This window comes from Colobus angolensis, unplaced genomic scaffold, assembly GCF_000951035.1.
Source record: "Colobus angolensis palliatus isolate OR3802 unplaced genomic scaffold, Cang.pa_1.0 Scaffold92, whole genome shotgun sequence".
Taxonomy (NCBI): Eukaryota; Metazoa; Chordata; class Mammalia; order Primates; family Cercopithecidae; genus Colobus; species Colobus angolensis.
Window position 1 is genome coordinate 3,665,742 of NW_012123154.1, and position 16,061 is coordinate 3,681,802.

Consider the following 16,061-nt stretch of genomic DNA (forward strand, 5'->3'; position numbering starts at 1 on the left):
TTATTTAAGTCAAGATATCATAAAAGGAAATATTGATATTTGATTAAATTCATTTCTAAAAAGTGAGTTCTTCCTGGCATGATATACCATAAATAAGATGGAAAGACAAATGATAAACTGGGACAAATTATCTGTATAACATTTGATAGGTAAATGACATTATTCCCAACATGCAAGAAGTTCATATGAATGAATTTTATTTATTTATTTTTTATTTAATTATTTATTTTTGAAATGGAGCCTCCCTCTGTCACCCAGGCTGGAGTACAGTGGTGTGATTATAGCTCACTGCAACCTCTACCTCCCAGGTTCAAGCGATTCTCCTGCATGAGCCTCCTGAGTAGCTGGGATTATAGGTGCCTGCCACCATGCCCAGCTAATTTTTGTATTTTTAGTAGAGACAGGGTTTAGCATGTTGGCCATCGTTGGCCAGGCTGGTCTCGAACTCCTGACTAAACACTTGAACTAATGTCCAACCATACTAGCAATTAACATAATTATCAATGCAGTCATTTCACAGTAGTTTTTACTTATCCAATAGGCAACACCATAAAAAGATGACAATACCCAGTGCAGACAAGGCTATGGAGAAACAGATTTTCTCATATAATGCAGGTGGAATCAAAACTAGATGCAATTGTTCTAGAAGTTAATTTGCTATGTATATTGAAGGTTTTGGCTTATCCTCTTTAATGTAACACTTCCTCTCATAGGGATAAGAAAAAACCTTAATGTGTGATTTGAAGTAAATTCCTCCAGGAATGCACCCTCTGGAGCCTAATCTGGCATAGGCAAGATTCAGGTAACGCTTAACAGATCGGCATCATACTGCCTGGCTTCTGTGGAGCACAAACACTGTCTATCTTGTTATTACTGTAAAGAGGATGAGTACATTGTGATAGATTTTACCCATGAGGACAGTCCAACTCTGACCCTCCAAAAATTAGGCTTGGAAAACAGAGACATATTTTGATCCACAGAGGAAAGAAAAGTGGCCTGCAAATCATCTATCTGTCATCTCACAGAGGAGGTGGGGCAGGCAGCCAAGCACTCAGCTGATGGAGCTCCAGCCCAGAAGGAAATCTGTGGGAGAAGGTGCAGTCTACGAATGCCATTGCCTTGCATTTTCCTAGGGGCCAGAGATGCAACAGAAACAAAACATCCCCAATTTCCCCATGATGGTGCTAACTTGCAAAGCAGTAACTCAGAGGTAGGTATCAACACAGGGCTGATTTGCTCTTCACAATTGAGATGTGAAGGGCGGATATGAAAACGTTGAAACAAATAAGAAGGAGCCCATTAGCCTGAGGTTGCCAGGTTTGGGAGTATCTTTTGCAACTGATGGAAAACAGCAGCAAAAATGAGATAAAATCCCGAGCCTCTGCTTGGGTCAAACAGCCAATTGATTATATAACTGGGAAGCTCCTATCAGCCATATATAAATAAGGCAAACACCTTTATTGTAGCCAATGAAGTGACTTCCTTCTGTTCAGCCTATAAAAACTCACTGCTCAGGCAGGTGGAGTGGAGCCCTCTGGACTTGTTCTGGTTATGAATGCCACCTGATTCATAAGTCATTCTTTGCACAAATGAACTGTTAGATTTATTTTGTCTAAAGTTTTTATTTTAACAAAAGAGAATGGGAGATAGTGAAACTGGGCACAGCATGGGGAAAAAATGGGAAAGAAGTGGAGTGGGAGAGGGCTGGGAGGTACCCTGGACAGGAAATAGTATGGGAATTTGGGGTCAGATGAAGATGACCTGATAGATGGTTTGTGATGTAATTCCTCCCTGCGCACTACCAAATCATCTTTAAAATCTTCCAAAAGTTAAACTTCAATGCTCCCTGAGGTTACATTTCTTGTGGAAAGTGGTGATGGGACCCAAGTCTGCATTTTAATGCCTGGAAAGTGGAAGCAGCTACAAGGGGAGGTGCAGATCTGGGTAACATCTCCTCCAAGTTGCATATGCAGCAGAGTCTTTACAATATTACCTGCTTACCTCTGAGCAGTTAGGAATATTTTTCATTAAACGTTTTAGCATTAGCTTTTACAAAATAATTAGCTTGTATTATCTCTGTAGAAAGTAACAACATCTTAAAATTAGGTTTGCAATTTTGTGTTCTATCAACTCAGGTTTCTATGATGGTTCTAATTCTATCTCCTACCCTGCTCCAATTGAACATTCAGATTTTATGCTGGTTTTTTTTGTTTCAGAATAGATTATTTGATGTGCGTGCCACTTTGCTCTGTTCTATTGTTTACTACAAGGTAATTTTCCTAATTTAACTTTTATGTTAAATTAAAGTTCACAGCTCTGCTAATTGCTCAGTAGTATTCAGTTTGGGACTCCACAACTTAAGATGCATTTGGAAAAAATACATTAAAGTGTTTTAATCCAGAAAAGTAAAAATGATTACGGAATGAGGAAGTAGGTTAGGAACTATGCTGAAAGGTTATAGGAGATGAACTCACTTAATCAACAGATAGTAAAAGATATACTAAAAGATCTGTTTAATCCATTCAGCCTCACATTTCAGTCTCCACTTTTAAGGAATTCATCTGAATTTGAAAAAATTCTTTAACTATTATTTTTACAATATTTCTTTTAAAAACTATTGTTCTTTACCCTTATTTGTGTAATACTAACACTAAAGTATTCAATATTATAAGTTGCCTTGGATACAAAGTTTATGGTGCACATAAATAAATGAATGAATGATGACTCAAATGTCTTTATAACTAGAAAAGGCTGATAACCAGATGGTTTTATATTTAAACCAGAGAGTTTATATTTACGTATAAACATTTATTATAAATAAATATAAATATTTTTATAAATAAATATGAGTATAAACTACTGACGAATATAAACTCTCTGGCTTAGTTTAAATGTAAAAGTATCTGGTCATCAGTCTTTAAAAACATCTGGCTATCCTCTTATTTATTTATAAATATAAACAATCTGGTATTTATAAATAAATAAAGAGAAATTGCTCCAAAGTGCAGCCCAAAGTATTTTGCTGTTATATAATGTGGAATACCAACAATTATGTTTGTCCAGTGTTAGAGTTGGGTTATCATTCAGCACAATCACCAGAAGCTGCAAACTCCTGTGTGTTGCAGAATACTAGCCTTTCCCTGGAGCTCCAACTCTGGTGCTTGTCTTGTGGAGAAAATGGTTAGACCTCTGCCCCTTTCCTATTTCTCTTTGTACCTTTTTATTCCCTTTCCCACAATATTTTTATCAATGTACATTTTTAATGTCTGTATCAGTCCATTTTCTACTGCTATAAATAACTGCCTGAGACTGGATAATTTATAAAGGAAAGAGGTTTAATTGACTTAATGACTGGAGAGGCCTCAGGTAACTTATAATCATAGTAGAAAGTGAAGGGGAAACAAGGCACCTTCTTCACAAGGCTGCAAGAAGGAGAAATGCCTAGTGAAGGGGAAAGAGCTCCTTATAAAACCATTAGATCACATGAGAACTCACTACCACGAGAATAGGATGGGGGAAACCGTCCCCATGATTCAACTATCCTGACCTGGTCTCTTCCTTGATACATGGGGATTATGGGGATTACAATTCAAGATAAGATTTGGGTGGGGACATAAAGCCTAACCATATCAATATCTATGAGAAGGTCATATTCTTGTGTATGTGAAGATTGTTTAGAATTATTTACATCTAAAATTAATATTAAGTGTTTATTAAATTAACATTTAGATTTTAATAATAAACTGAGAACAATCATTCACACTTTTTTCTGATTAAAGAAGTTCAATAAACAACTGAAGTTGATGAAATAAAACTCCCTTCAACAGAGTCTAACTTACAGCTGAGTTAACTTCAATTCTCTGAAATATTTAAACTCTCCATTTACCTTTTAAGATTATGTATTTAAAGCCAATTATTCAATTATGTAAAGGAAATTACAAGGCTTATCTGTCAGAATCTCAATATACAAAAGTTGAATTATGAATGCATTAATATTGAATTTAAAAGAGTATTAATATTTTGGGTTGGTTTATTTAATCAGCTATTTACGTCTAAACCTTTCCAAGTTTGGAAATACCTATTAAGACAATAGTTTTATCATTTCCCAAACTGGTGGCATTACTATCCTAGCAGAAATAGGCACATCTACTCAAAGAGGAGAGCTTATCTTTCTGGATTTATTATCTACGGTGGGTAAAAAACTACCCCCAACTTAGCAGTATGAAACACATTTTATCAGGCTCCCAGATTCTACTGGTCAAGGATGACTTATTTCTGCTCTGCAGTAGCACAATGTCGGGCCTCAACTCTGAGGACTGAAATGGTTGTAGACAGAAGTCACCTGAAGTCTTGTCACTCTTATGTCTGTGTCTGATCTGGGATGACTCTCAGGCTGGGTTCAGCTGGGATAGTTGATCAGAGTACCTACACATGGACCTTTCATGGGGCTTCCCCTCAGCATGGCAGCTGAGTTCTGAGGGGGATTATCCTGAGGGGGAGCAAGAATTCCCAAAAAGCTAGGAGCTACATAGTCTTTCATGACCTGGCCTCGAACATTACGTGACATCATTTTGTTTTATTCTATTGGCCAAAACAGTCACAACTGCCCAGATTCAAAGGAAAGGGACATAGACCCAGTTCTTGATAGGAGGAATGTCAAAAAATCTGCAGTTGTTTTTCAAAACTTCTGCATTCCGCCAGCCTTTTTTGAGAGACGTACGAGACCTTGGTCTGCAGGTATGCAGAACCACCCTTCTCCCACCAAAATAGGAGTATTAAACAGTTGCTCTGAAAAGGGCTTCCATGTTTATAACTGTTAGAAATTTCACAATTCTCTAAGTTTAAGGCAATCAATTTTTTTTTCCATCGACTTTTGAAATGCTGTCTGATTTGGGGGGATAAAACTCAGTAACTTCTACTCTGATTGCCTCCCCAGCAAATTGAACCACACTCACCTATTTCCTCTCTTAGTGTTGGTCATAGCATTAAGACTGTTCCAATAATAGCATTTTTCCTGGGAAAATAGTTGCTAGAACTTTACCTTTCTCTGGTTTCTCCTTTCCCTTTTTATTTCCTCTCTTTTATTGTCTTAAGTACAAATTAATCGATAGGATCATCATCAATAGTCCCCAACTTACCCTTAAAAGTCCAGGGCATTTCTTTTACCCCTTTTCCTTGCATCCTCCTTTTTTTTTTGTCATGATCCCCCTTTTGTAAAAAAAAAAAAAAAAAAAAATTATTCCATATCACATATCCTCCACCTTCATTAAAATGTGTGCCACCAGATGCGTGGACCAATTTTCAGCAGTAATTTCTCACCATGACTTCTCTCATTTATTAGAGTGAAACCAGGGAAGTATTTGGGAAGCAAATGGCTGGACTGATGACCTCTCAGGAGCTTTCCTGGCCCTGTGACTCAAGCATCATGAGGAAGTTGTGTAATACTCAAAAGAGTAAGAACTTACTCTTTTACAGAGATGTTTATTAAGGAACAAATTATCCTCATCCCCAAGTTATTTCATTACAGTTCTTAAGAGCATCATTTTGGGAGAAACAGAGTGAAATTGCAGTTAACTAAGTGCTAGCATCTGTTTAATTGTTTCAAATCTACAATATGTGATGATTTGTAAAAATTCTCTGCCATGATATACTGTTTATAAATCCCTGCAGCTATAATAATCATTTGTTAATTCACTCATTTGTTTTTTTCAGTAAACATTTATTTAATACTTATGAATTCACCAGACATTGAACCTAGGTAGTGGTTTGCAAAGATAACATAATTAAAGGACATTTTATTTAATTATTTTAAATATAAAATAGGCTTTTTAAATAAAGTAGTTTTGGATGTCCCCTTAATATATGTCAGGCCTTAGACTTAGTGCTTTGATGCTGAGAATAAGATAGGTATATCACTTCAACAAGAGAAACAGACCAGTAGGAAATACATTGTAAGAGATTTATTGTGAGGAATTGGCTTGCATGACTGTGGGCTCTGGCTAGGCAAATCCAAAATTCACAGGGCACAAAATGATCAGAAAGCACAGGCTGGAACTTTTGGGCATGGGTTATGGTCATCGTCCACAGGCAGAATTTCTTCTTCTTCAGATAAGGCTCAGCTTGCTCTTAAGGCCTTTTAACTGATGGAATCAGGCCCATCTGGGTCAGCTAAGGCACTCTCTCTTTAAGTGAACTGATTATGGGCTTTAACCACATCTACGAAACACCTTACCAGCAACACCTAGATTTGTGTTTGATTGAATTGCTGGGGACTGCAGCCTAGTCAAACTGACTCTAAACCTTTCACCCTTGTCAGCCTGACACCCATCTGTGTCTCTTGAAATCATGCCTAATCTCTACATAAAATCATAACAAAGTCATGCTTCTGCCTAACATCACACAACCCTCCTGCTCACAACCCAGAATGCACTAACCCTTTACCCAGATGAGAATGCAAAGTCCTTGGGTGATGTTCACTCTCCTCCTTTGATATCCTGTGTATTAAACATTGTGATGTAAAGTTAACCATTATTAATGCATCTCCTGTTAGATGACAAAAGGATGAGAGAAGGAAGAAAAAAAAAATTTGGTTAAAACATATACAAATATGTTTATAACAATATAAGGAAATAATACAACTATTACAATTCTTGTGTCTGCAACTGATCAGATGGTTGCAGCTGGTATTTATAACTACCTTCTTCCATGACACATTCCATGTTCTTTCCTCTCTCAACAATCACCTCGGCGGGTTGTGGTTCTTTGCCTGGTGGGGTGACTCATACCTTCATTCTTGAAGGCTCTGGGCATCATTAATTCCCGTCTGAATTGGGTTGTTGTAGTTTTCCATGGGCCTTCATGGCAGGACGTACTAGTATGGAGACAAGCCCTAAGGGATCTCCTGTGTTCCAGAGATACCTTTCCTCATCTCCATCCTATAGTAGTAACCAATTTCTCCTTCATAATCAGGATTAATCACCTTAGCCAGCACAGTGACTCCCTTCTTTGCTTTCTTACTGAGAGGCATAAAGAGACTATAGTGGTCAGAGAGCAGTGTGACTTTTCGTTTAATAGAATCATTGCTGTATCTCCTGGTGGAAGCATTCCTCCTTTTGGAACTAAGACTTCTAGATACCAGAATCTAAAGTTGTGGTTACAGGAAGCAACAATTTTGCTAGTGACTGACTAGGGGTAATAGTGAACGAAGACATTTTCATTTTCACTGTTTGATTACTGGACCCATGAATCCTGGCTATGTGAGAAACAACAAGCAGGTACTTTGATCACCTTTTCCTTCCACATGACAGCACACAGGTCCACTACATTTATAATAGTATGCTAAATGGACATAGTGAGCAAGAAGTAGTAATGACTTTAGACTAATTGGCTGAGAAAGAAAAATGATACAAACTTGGGGGCCTCTAACCTAGTGAAGTTTCTAGGTGTCCAGTGGTGTGGGGCATGTTCAGACATCCCCTCTAAGGTTAAGGTAAGTTGTTGTGTCTGGCTCCTACAACCAAAAGAGGCACAATGCCCAGCAGGCTTCATTGGATTTTGTAGGTAACGTATTCCTCATTTGAGTGTGTTACTCCAACTCATTTACCAAGTCACCTGAAAGGCTACTACTTTTGAGTGGGGCCCAGAACCAGAGAAGGCTCTGCATTAGGTCCAAACTGTTAGGCTCCTTGGACCAAATTATACAGCAGAACCAATGGTGCTTGAAGTATAACACAGGGAGACGCTGTTTGAAGCATTTTGCAAGTCCCTATAGGTGACTCATAGTGTAGGATTTTGGAGCAAAGTCCTGCCATCTTCTGCAGATAACTACTCTTTTAAAAAGAAAACCTTCCGCTTGTTACTGGATCTTAGTAGAAACTGAACATTTAACCATGGGCCACTAAGTAACCATGTAACCTGAGCTACCTGTTATGAACTGTGTTTTGTCTCACCCTCCAAGCTACAGAATTGAGCATGCATAGCCCAAGGTTGTTGGGATTTTCACTGGAAAACTTTGAGAGTGGAATAATTTATCCCCAGTCCATTAAAAAAAATGTAAGTTGTGGAATGACTTGGCCTTTCCTTAATGAAGTTACACAGTTGTATCTTGCTATAATTCAAGGGGAAAAAAGATTTAAAATAGTTGGGGAAAAGGACGACATATCTGTTTGTCCTTTTATTTAATTGTATACTTCTATTTTTCTACTTACATTTTTTTTTCTGTGGAAACAATTTTCTGGACAGTAAAATGTTCATTTAATAATTAGAAGTAGGTTCATGCTTGTTACTAGTTTTAGCTAACCTGATCTCTTACTTTTGAAGTTTACTGGGTTTTGTTTATACTTTTGAGATAAGAATACATTTTGTCCTGTTCTCCTGTTCATAAATATGATATACAGTGATTTCTTGTAAAAAGCTGAATGTAGTCTATGCTGGCAAAAGAGTTAAACTGACATAGATAATAATCTATTTATTAGCAGTTTTTCACTATAAAATTAGGCTGATTTCATTTATTTGGATTTGTAACTATATGTATTCAGATGTATACAATAAAAAGTAATTTATTTTTATAGAATTTTTGGTGTATTTTTCACAAGATTTAAAATTAGAAATTGTATTCTAACCTCTAAAGATACAAATGTGTAGGGCTCTCTTTTGCTCATGAGACTGAAGTGGGTACTAAATAAAATGCATTATCTTCCCATAGGCTAAACAAATAAAAACCACCTGCTTTCAATCTATTTGCTTTCCAGACTGCACCAATAATGCATATGAGACAAATTACAGTATTTTCCTGCTTAAATAACAAAATGGTATTTAAAATAAGTGAAATGTAATTATCTTATTTCAATATATTAATATTAACAGAGGAAAATTCATAAGTTGTCAAGTAATTATATAGCCTAAACATAAATACACAAATTACTATGAAGAATCTATACTAAAAATGCACAATTATCAAAGGATTCTAGGAATTTAAAATTTAAATAAAATGAAAAGTATTATCTTTTGTGATAAATTACTAAGAAAAGTTATAGATACTGTCTTACGTAGGATTGCATAACTATGAATTATTTTAATGTATTTGAGATATCTGAAGATCTTGATGTGAACTATATAACTTTTCTTGTTGATGAATAATATATTTTGTAGATTTAAAAATTAGCAAATAGAAAAATGGGATACTTATAAAAGAAAAAAACAAAAACCTCCCAAGATCTTTGGCAATTTCATATCCAGAAATAAACATTTGATATATTTGTTTGTAGCATTTTCTTGAAATCATGTATATGTGTTATATGAAGTTTGTGCTTATACATCCATTTAATGTAGAACCGTATTTTTTGAATAATTAAAACCATGTTCTGTGTGTTTCCATTCTTGCATTTATTTGCAATCATAAACATTTTCTCATGGTGTTAAATATTTAGAAAACATCACTGTAATGCCTCCAACTTTTTTTTATGAATACTTCTTTAATTTCTTAGCACATTCCTCGATTACTAGCATTTATGTCTATTTCTATTTCTGTCCTAAATAGATTCTGTTCCAAATTTTATCATACTTTTAACATACATTTCTTAAATACTTTTAACACCTTAATATACATTTAAAATACTATAGTTTAGTTTTGCCTGAGTTTTGAACTTAATGTAAGTGATATAATAATGTTTATATTATTTTCTGCTTGGCTTCTTCCATTCACTTTTTCCAATCATTGATCTTGTTGCATGTTATTACGGTGTTTTCTTTGTCATTGATATATTGTATTCTACAGAATGAAAATGCCATGTTGTATTTATGGGCTTTGGGAGCTTTTTTTTTTCCTAGTTTGAAGTTATTACAAAGAGAATGTTGTCTGTATCCTTGTGCGTGCCTCTGAGTGCATATATATATATATATCCATATACATATATATACATGCATATACATACATATCCATATACATAACCAAGTTCTCTTGGTTATGCAACCATAGTGGAACTACCAGCTCTTGAAGTAGATGTATCTTCAACTTTAGTTGATAATTTAAAATTATTCAACAAAGTGGTGACAATAATTGCTCTGCCCATTCATCAGGAGTGGCAGTTTCAGTTATTCTATATTCTAGCCAATGTTTAGTATTTTATTTTATTTTATTTTTTGAGACGGAGTCTCACTCTGTTGCCCAGGCTAGAGTGCAGTGGCGCGGTCTGGGCTCACTGCAAGCTCCGCCTTCCAGGTTCAGGTCATTCTCCTGCCGCAGCCTCCTGAGTAGTTGGGACTACAGGCACCCGCCACCTCGCCCAGCTAATTTTTTGTATTTTCAGTAGAGACGGGCTTTCACCGTGTTAGCTAGGATGGTCCTCTATCTCCTGACCTCATGATCCACTCGCCTCGGCCTCCCAAAGTGCTAGGATTACAGGCGTGAGCCACGGTGCCTGGACGCCAGTATTTAGTATTGTTAGCCATTACATATGTAGTGTTTATATATCTGTATATCACAAACATACATAGATCATACGATTTTAATTTGCATTCTCTGATTGCTAATAAGATTTTATGGCTATTTGGATTTATTTTTGTAAAGTGCCCCTTAAATCTCTCTCTCATTTTGAATTTATTTTACAGTTCTCTTTATTTTCTGGATATAAGCCCTTTGTTGTTTATAGGTCTTGTAAACTTATATTCCTGGAGAATATTTTAGTTGATATATAATTTTGATTTAATTTTATTTTTACTTTTTGTAGAGATGGGGTCTTGCCCTGTTGCCCAGGCTGATCTCAAGCTCCTGGTTTGAAGTGATCCTCTCACCTTGACCTCCCAAAGTGCTGAGATTATAGGCATGAGCCACCGCACCTGGCTGAGTTGATATATGATTTGAAGTTGTAGTTATTTCATTTCATCATCTTGAATCTATTTTTATAGCTTTATTGTATCTTTTGATAAATCAATTTGGTTTTTTGAAAGTAAGGTAATTTTTTTCTGTGGTTATATTTCCTAACTGCTTTTGGATCTAATATGATGTGTCTAACTATACTTTTCTTTTTATTTATCCACCTTTGCATTTGATGGGATCCTTGAATCTGTGGGTTAAGGTCTTTCTAAATTTTGGAAAACACTTAGCTTTTATTTGTTCAAACATTGTTTTTGTGGCAGTTTCTCTCCTCTTTTTCTGAAATGCCAATTACCTGGCTCTTAACTACCTTCCTGTATACTTTGTGTCTCTTACTCTTTCTTCTGTATTTTTCATCCTTTTGTCTCTTAGAGTTAATTCTTAATTTCTTCTGGATTCTTTATCTCTTAAACTGTTTTTAATTTCCCATTCATTAATTTCTTAATTTCAGTTTTTCGTTTTAGAATTTCTGTTTATTTTTTTCTATCTGCAATGTCACCTTTCATAGCTTCCAGTTCTCTGTTAAAATTTTGTTCTTGAATATTACACAGACATCCTAATATATGAAAAAGAGGATCATGTTTATTGTGGCTTATCACCTCATAAGCCTGGTCATTTTTATGTTCAAACATTGTATTTGAAAATGTAATGATTTGATAAGTAAGATGATGTTATCTTCCTCCAGAGAGGATTTTCCTCAGGGGACACTAGCAATCTTGGATCATATTAATCCAGTTATAGGAAGTGAAGATTCCTTGGAAACTCCTAAATTCTTAAGATTCTTAAATTCTTACTTCGCAGAAAGTCTTTACTGGGTTTGACTCTCAGCTCTGTCACTTAATTTCTTTAGACCTCTGTGTTTTGACAGATTGCTTGATCACTCAAAGTCCCAAGACAAATTAAATATGTCTACCTTGTAAGATTAGAAAAAATATAGAAATCACCTAGTATTTAGTTTACATTCAAGAAACAAAAAAACGTATTTCATAATCTAAAGTAGACAAAAATAGAAGCATGTAATAGTATAGAGAAATTACTGAGTGGCCGACAGTTTTCTAGAGGCCCAGGAAGCTCAGGTGAAGTCCACAAGAGGATTGGTTTACCTCTGGCTCATCCTTACTTTACAGTGTAGCCTTTTGGGTTCCCGATCCGATGAATGAGGAAAATCTGCAAGCCCCCGTCTTCAGCTGGGCCAATACTTCAACTCTCAGCCCTCTAGACCAAAAGGGCTGTCAAAAAGTACTGCTCAGCCTCTCCATAGCCTCGTCTACTCAGCAAATGACCCCTGAAAACATGGCCCTACATGCTAAGATTACATCTGTAAATTTCAGCCTCATCCTGGATATTATCCCAGTTACTCTTCAGTACTTTTAAAAGTTTTCCACTACTTCAAGCATTTTTTCTTAAAAAAAGCAAAAACGAAAACAAAAACAAAACACAGTCCAGTTTTTCTCATGGTCCTTGGCGAATGGATTGGTTCAAATAACCTAGTCCCTTATTAATAATGAAAGAAGAAATATTCTAATTGATTTTTGAAACCCTGGTTATTTCTTGAGAATTTGATCCATCCAAATTGATCCCTGGTGATTTATTTATCTTAAAGCCAATCTATATTATCATATATATTTATCACATATTTCTTCATTATATTTCAGACTGGCAGTTTTGTATAACGGTTAAACACGAAAATCTCTACAGCTGGATTGCCTAGGTTCAAATTCCAGCTCCACTACTTACTAATTGTGTGACATTGGGTATTTTACTCAATGGCACTGTGTTTTCAGTGTTCTGTAAAATGCAGAAAATGATAACAATATCGTCTATACCAGAGGGTTGTTGGTAGGTTTAAGGAATGTATGTGAAGGCCCCTAGAAAACTGTCTGGCACTCAGTAACTTCTCTATAGTATTACATGCTTCTACTTTTGTCTACTTTAGACTATGAAATAAAAGATTTTGCTTCTCGAATATAAACTAAATACTAGGTGATTTCCATATTTCTTTTAATCTTATAAGGTAGACATGTTTATTTTTTCTTGGGGTTTGAGTGATCAAGCAATCTGTCAAAATACAGAGGTATAAAGCAAATTAAGTGACAGAGCTGGAAGTCAAACCCAGTAAAGTCTTTCTGCAAAGTAAGAATTTAAAAGTTTCCAAAAATTTAGAAAAAGCCTCATTGCTCTGTAGCCATGGTAATAAGTAGCCACCAGAATGTATTTTAAACCTGTTCAATTATTCAGTGACAACTCACTTCAGTGAACATGCTTTTGCAAGCCAACCAATCCACCAATTAGGATCAATCTCTTGCTGCTTTAACTTTGCATTATAGATTTTTAAAAATCTTGGTGTGTTAGTCCATTTACACACTGCTGATAAAGTCATACCCAACACTGGGAAGCGAAAAGAGGTTTAATTGGACTTACAGTTCTACATGACTGGGGAGGCCTCAGAATCATGGTGGGGGAAAAAGGTACTTCCTACATGGTGCTGGCAAGAGAAAATGAGGAAGAAGCAAACGCAGGAACCCCTGATAAACCCATCAGATTTTATGAAACTTATTAACTCTCACAAGAATAACATGGGAAAGACTGGCCCCTATGATTCAATTGCTTCCCCCGGGTCTATCCTACAACGTGGGGGAATTCTGGGAGATACAATTCAAGTTGAGATTTGGGTGGGGATACAACCAAACCATATCATTTGGTTATTTATTGAGAATTTGATTCATCCAAATTGACCCCTGGTGATTTATTTATCTTAAAATCTATATCTCATATATATGTATCACATATTTCTTCATCATGTATTAGATTGGCAGTTTTGTATAATGGTTAAACACAAAAATCTGTAATTTAGTGGAATAAGTACATCTCTACTAAACATACCACCAAGTGCTAATCAGTCACTAACAGTCTCACTGAGTGACCACACTTCCACTTTGTCTATCCATTTACACCTATGAAAGTCCACCAGCCCCGAAATTCCACGGTCCTCTAAAACCGAAATAAGATCAGCACTTGTCTTTGCTCAGAACTGACTGGGCTTGATTATTATTGTTCTCCCTTAATACGGAAACCAATAAATTCAGCTTGGTCTTTTTATTTCAAATATTGTATTAGGGTCCCATCTTTGACAATTCTGAAGGTACCATGGATAATTTTGAATACTTTTGCATGGCAACATCTCAGCAAACTCTTGGATCATAGGCATATTCACCGGATCCCTCACAACAAAATCCCTTCAGATTTACTGCTTTGGAGTCAAACAATGATCTGAGCTCTGACTAATTTTATTAAGCTCTCATTCCTAAATTAATTTTAGTATCATAGAGTTTAAGCCAAGTAGATCTTGGTTTAAGGTAAGAAATTAGGACTAGTTTCATTATTATTATTATTTTTATTATACTTGAAGTTCTGGGATACATGTGCAGAATATGCAGGTTTGTTACAAAGGTATAAACGTGCCATGATGGTTTGCTGCACTCATCGACCTGTCATCTACATTAGGTATTTCTTCTAATGTTATCCCTCCCCCAGCCTCCCACCCCCTGACAGGCCCCAGTGTGTGATGGTCTCCTCCCTGTGTACATGTGTTCTCATTGTTCAACTCCCACTTATGAGTGAGAACATGTGGTGTTTGGTTTTCTGTTCCTGTGTTTGTTTGCTGAGAATGATAATTTCCAGCTTCATCCCCGTGTCTGCAAAGGACATTAACTCATCCTTTTTAATGGCTGCATAGTATTCCATGGCATATATGTGCCACATTTTCTTTATCCAGTCTATCACTGATGGGCATTTGGGTTGGTTCCAAGTCTTTGCTATTGTGAATAGTGCTGCAATAAACATACATGTGCATGCATCTTTATAGTAGATGATTTATAATCCTTTGGGTATATACCCAGTAATGGGATTGCTGGGTCAAATGGTACTTCTGGTTCTACATCCTTGAGGAATTGCCACACTGTCTTCCACAATTGTTGAACTGATTTACACACCCACCAACAGTGTAAAAGCATTCCTATTTCTCAAATCCTCTCCAGCATCTGTTGTTTCTTGACTTTTTAATGATCACCATTCTAACTGGTATGACATGATATCTCAGTACATGGTGTTGGGAGAACTGGCTAGCCATATGCAGAAAACTGAGACAGGATCCCTTCCTTACACCTTATACAAAAATTAATTCAAGATGGATTAAAGACTTAAATGTAAGACCTAAAACCATAAAAAACCTAGAAGAAAATCTAGACAGTAGCATTCAGGACATAGGCGTGGGCAAAGACTTCATGACTAAAACACCAAAAGCAATGGCAACAAAAGCCAAAATTGACAAATGGGATCTAATTAAACTAAAGAGCTTCTGTACAGCAAAAGAAACTATCATCAGAGTGAAGAGGCAACCTACAGAATGGGAGAAAATTTTTGCAATCTACCCATCTAACAAAGGGCGAATATCCAGAAGCCACAAAGAACTTAAACAAATTCACAAGAAAAAAATAAACAATCCCATCAAAAAGTGGGCAAAGGATATGAACAGACACTTCTCAAAAGAAGACATTTATGCTGCCGTAAAACATGAAAAAAGCTCATCATCACTGATCATTAGAGAAATACAAATCAAGGCCCAGTTTTTTAAAAGATTCATTTAGACTTTTTGACTTGGAAGTGCACCATTTGGTAATTAAATTTATCTCTTTGTATAAGTGTAACAGACTTTTTGTTTTGGAGGTATACCATTTTACAGATATGTTTTCCATTAAATATATGCGGCTTGCTTTGGTTTTGTCAATATGTGCAAAGTCTTGTTTCATTCTCAGTTGTCTTTTTTTTCTGCTCAATATATGTGTATGGCAAGACTTAGGTATAGGTCTGATAAGTAGTCAATCCAGTCCACCTAGGACCTGAGGTCCTGTGGTTACAGATCCATTACCAAGCAAAAAAGAAAAAAAAAGTGCAAAAGAAAGTGGCCAGGCTTTGTAGGCACCCTCCAAATCTGTCATATGTGCACTCCTTGTCTTGTCAGTTTGTTAAAGTAGGTCATTTCTTTAATTTGTACTCCTTGATGGATCATATATCTCCTTCATCTCTGCTTGGTTGGCAAACCCAAGTTATTCATAAGCACATACTGTCGACCAACTGGAGTGGCTCCTCTTTCTACTCTGCCATGGGTTTGTCTATGTAAAAGTCTCAA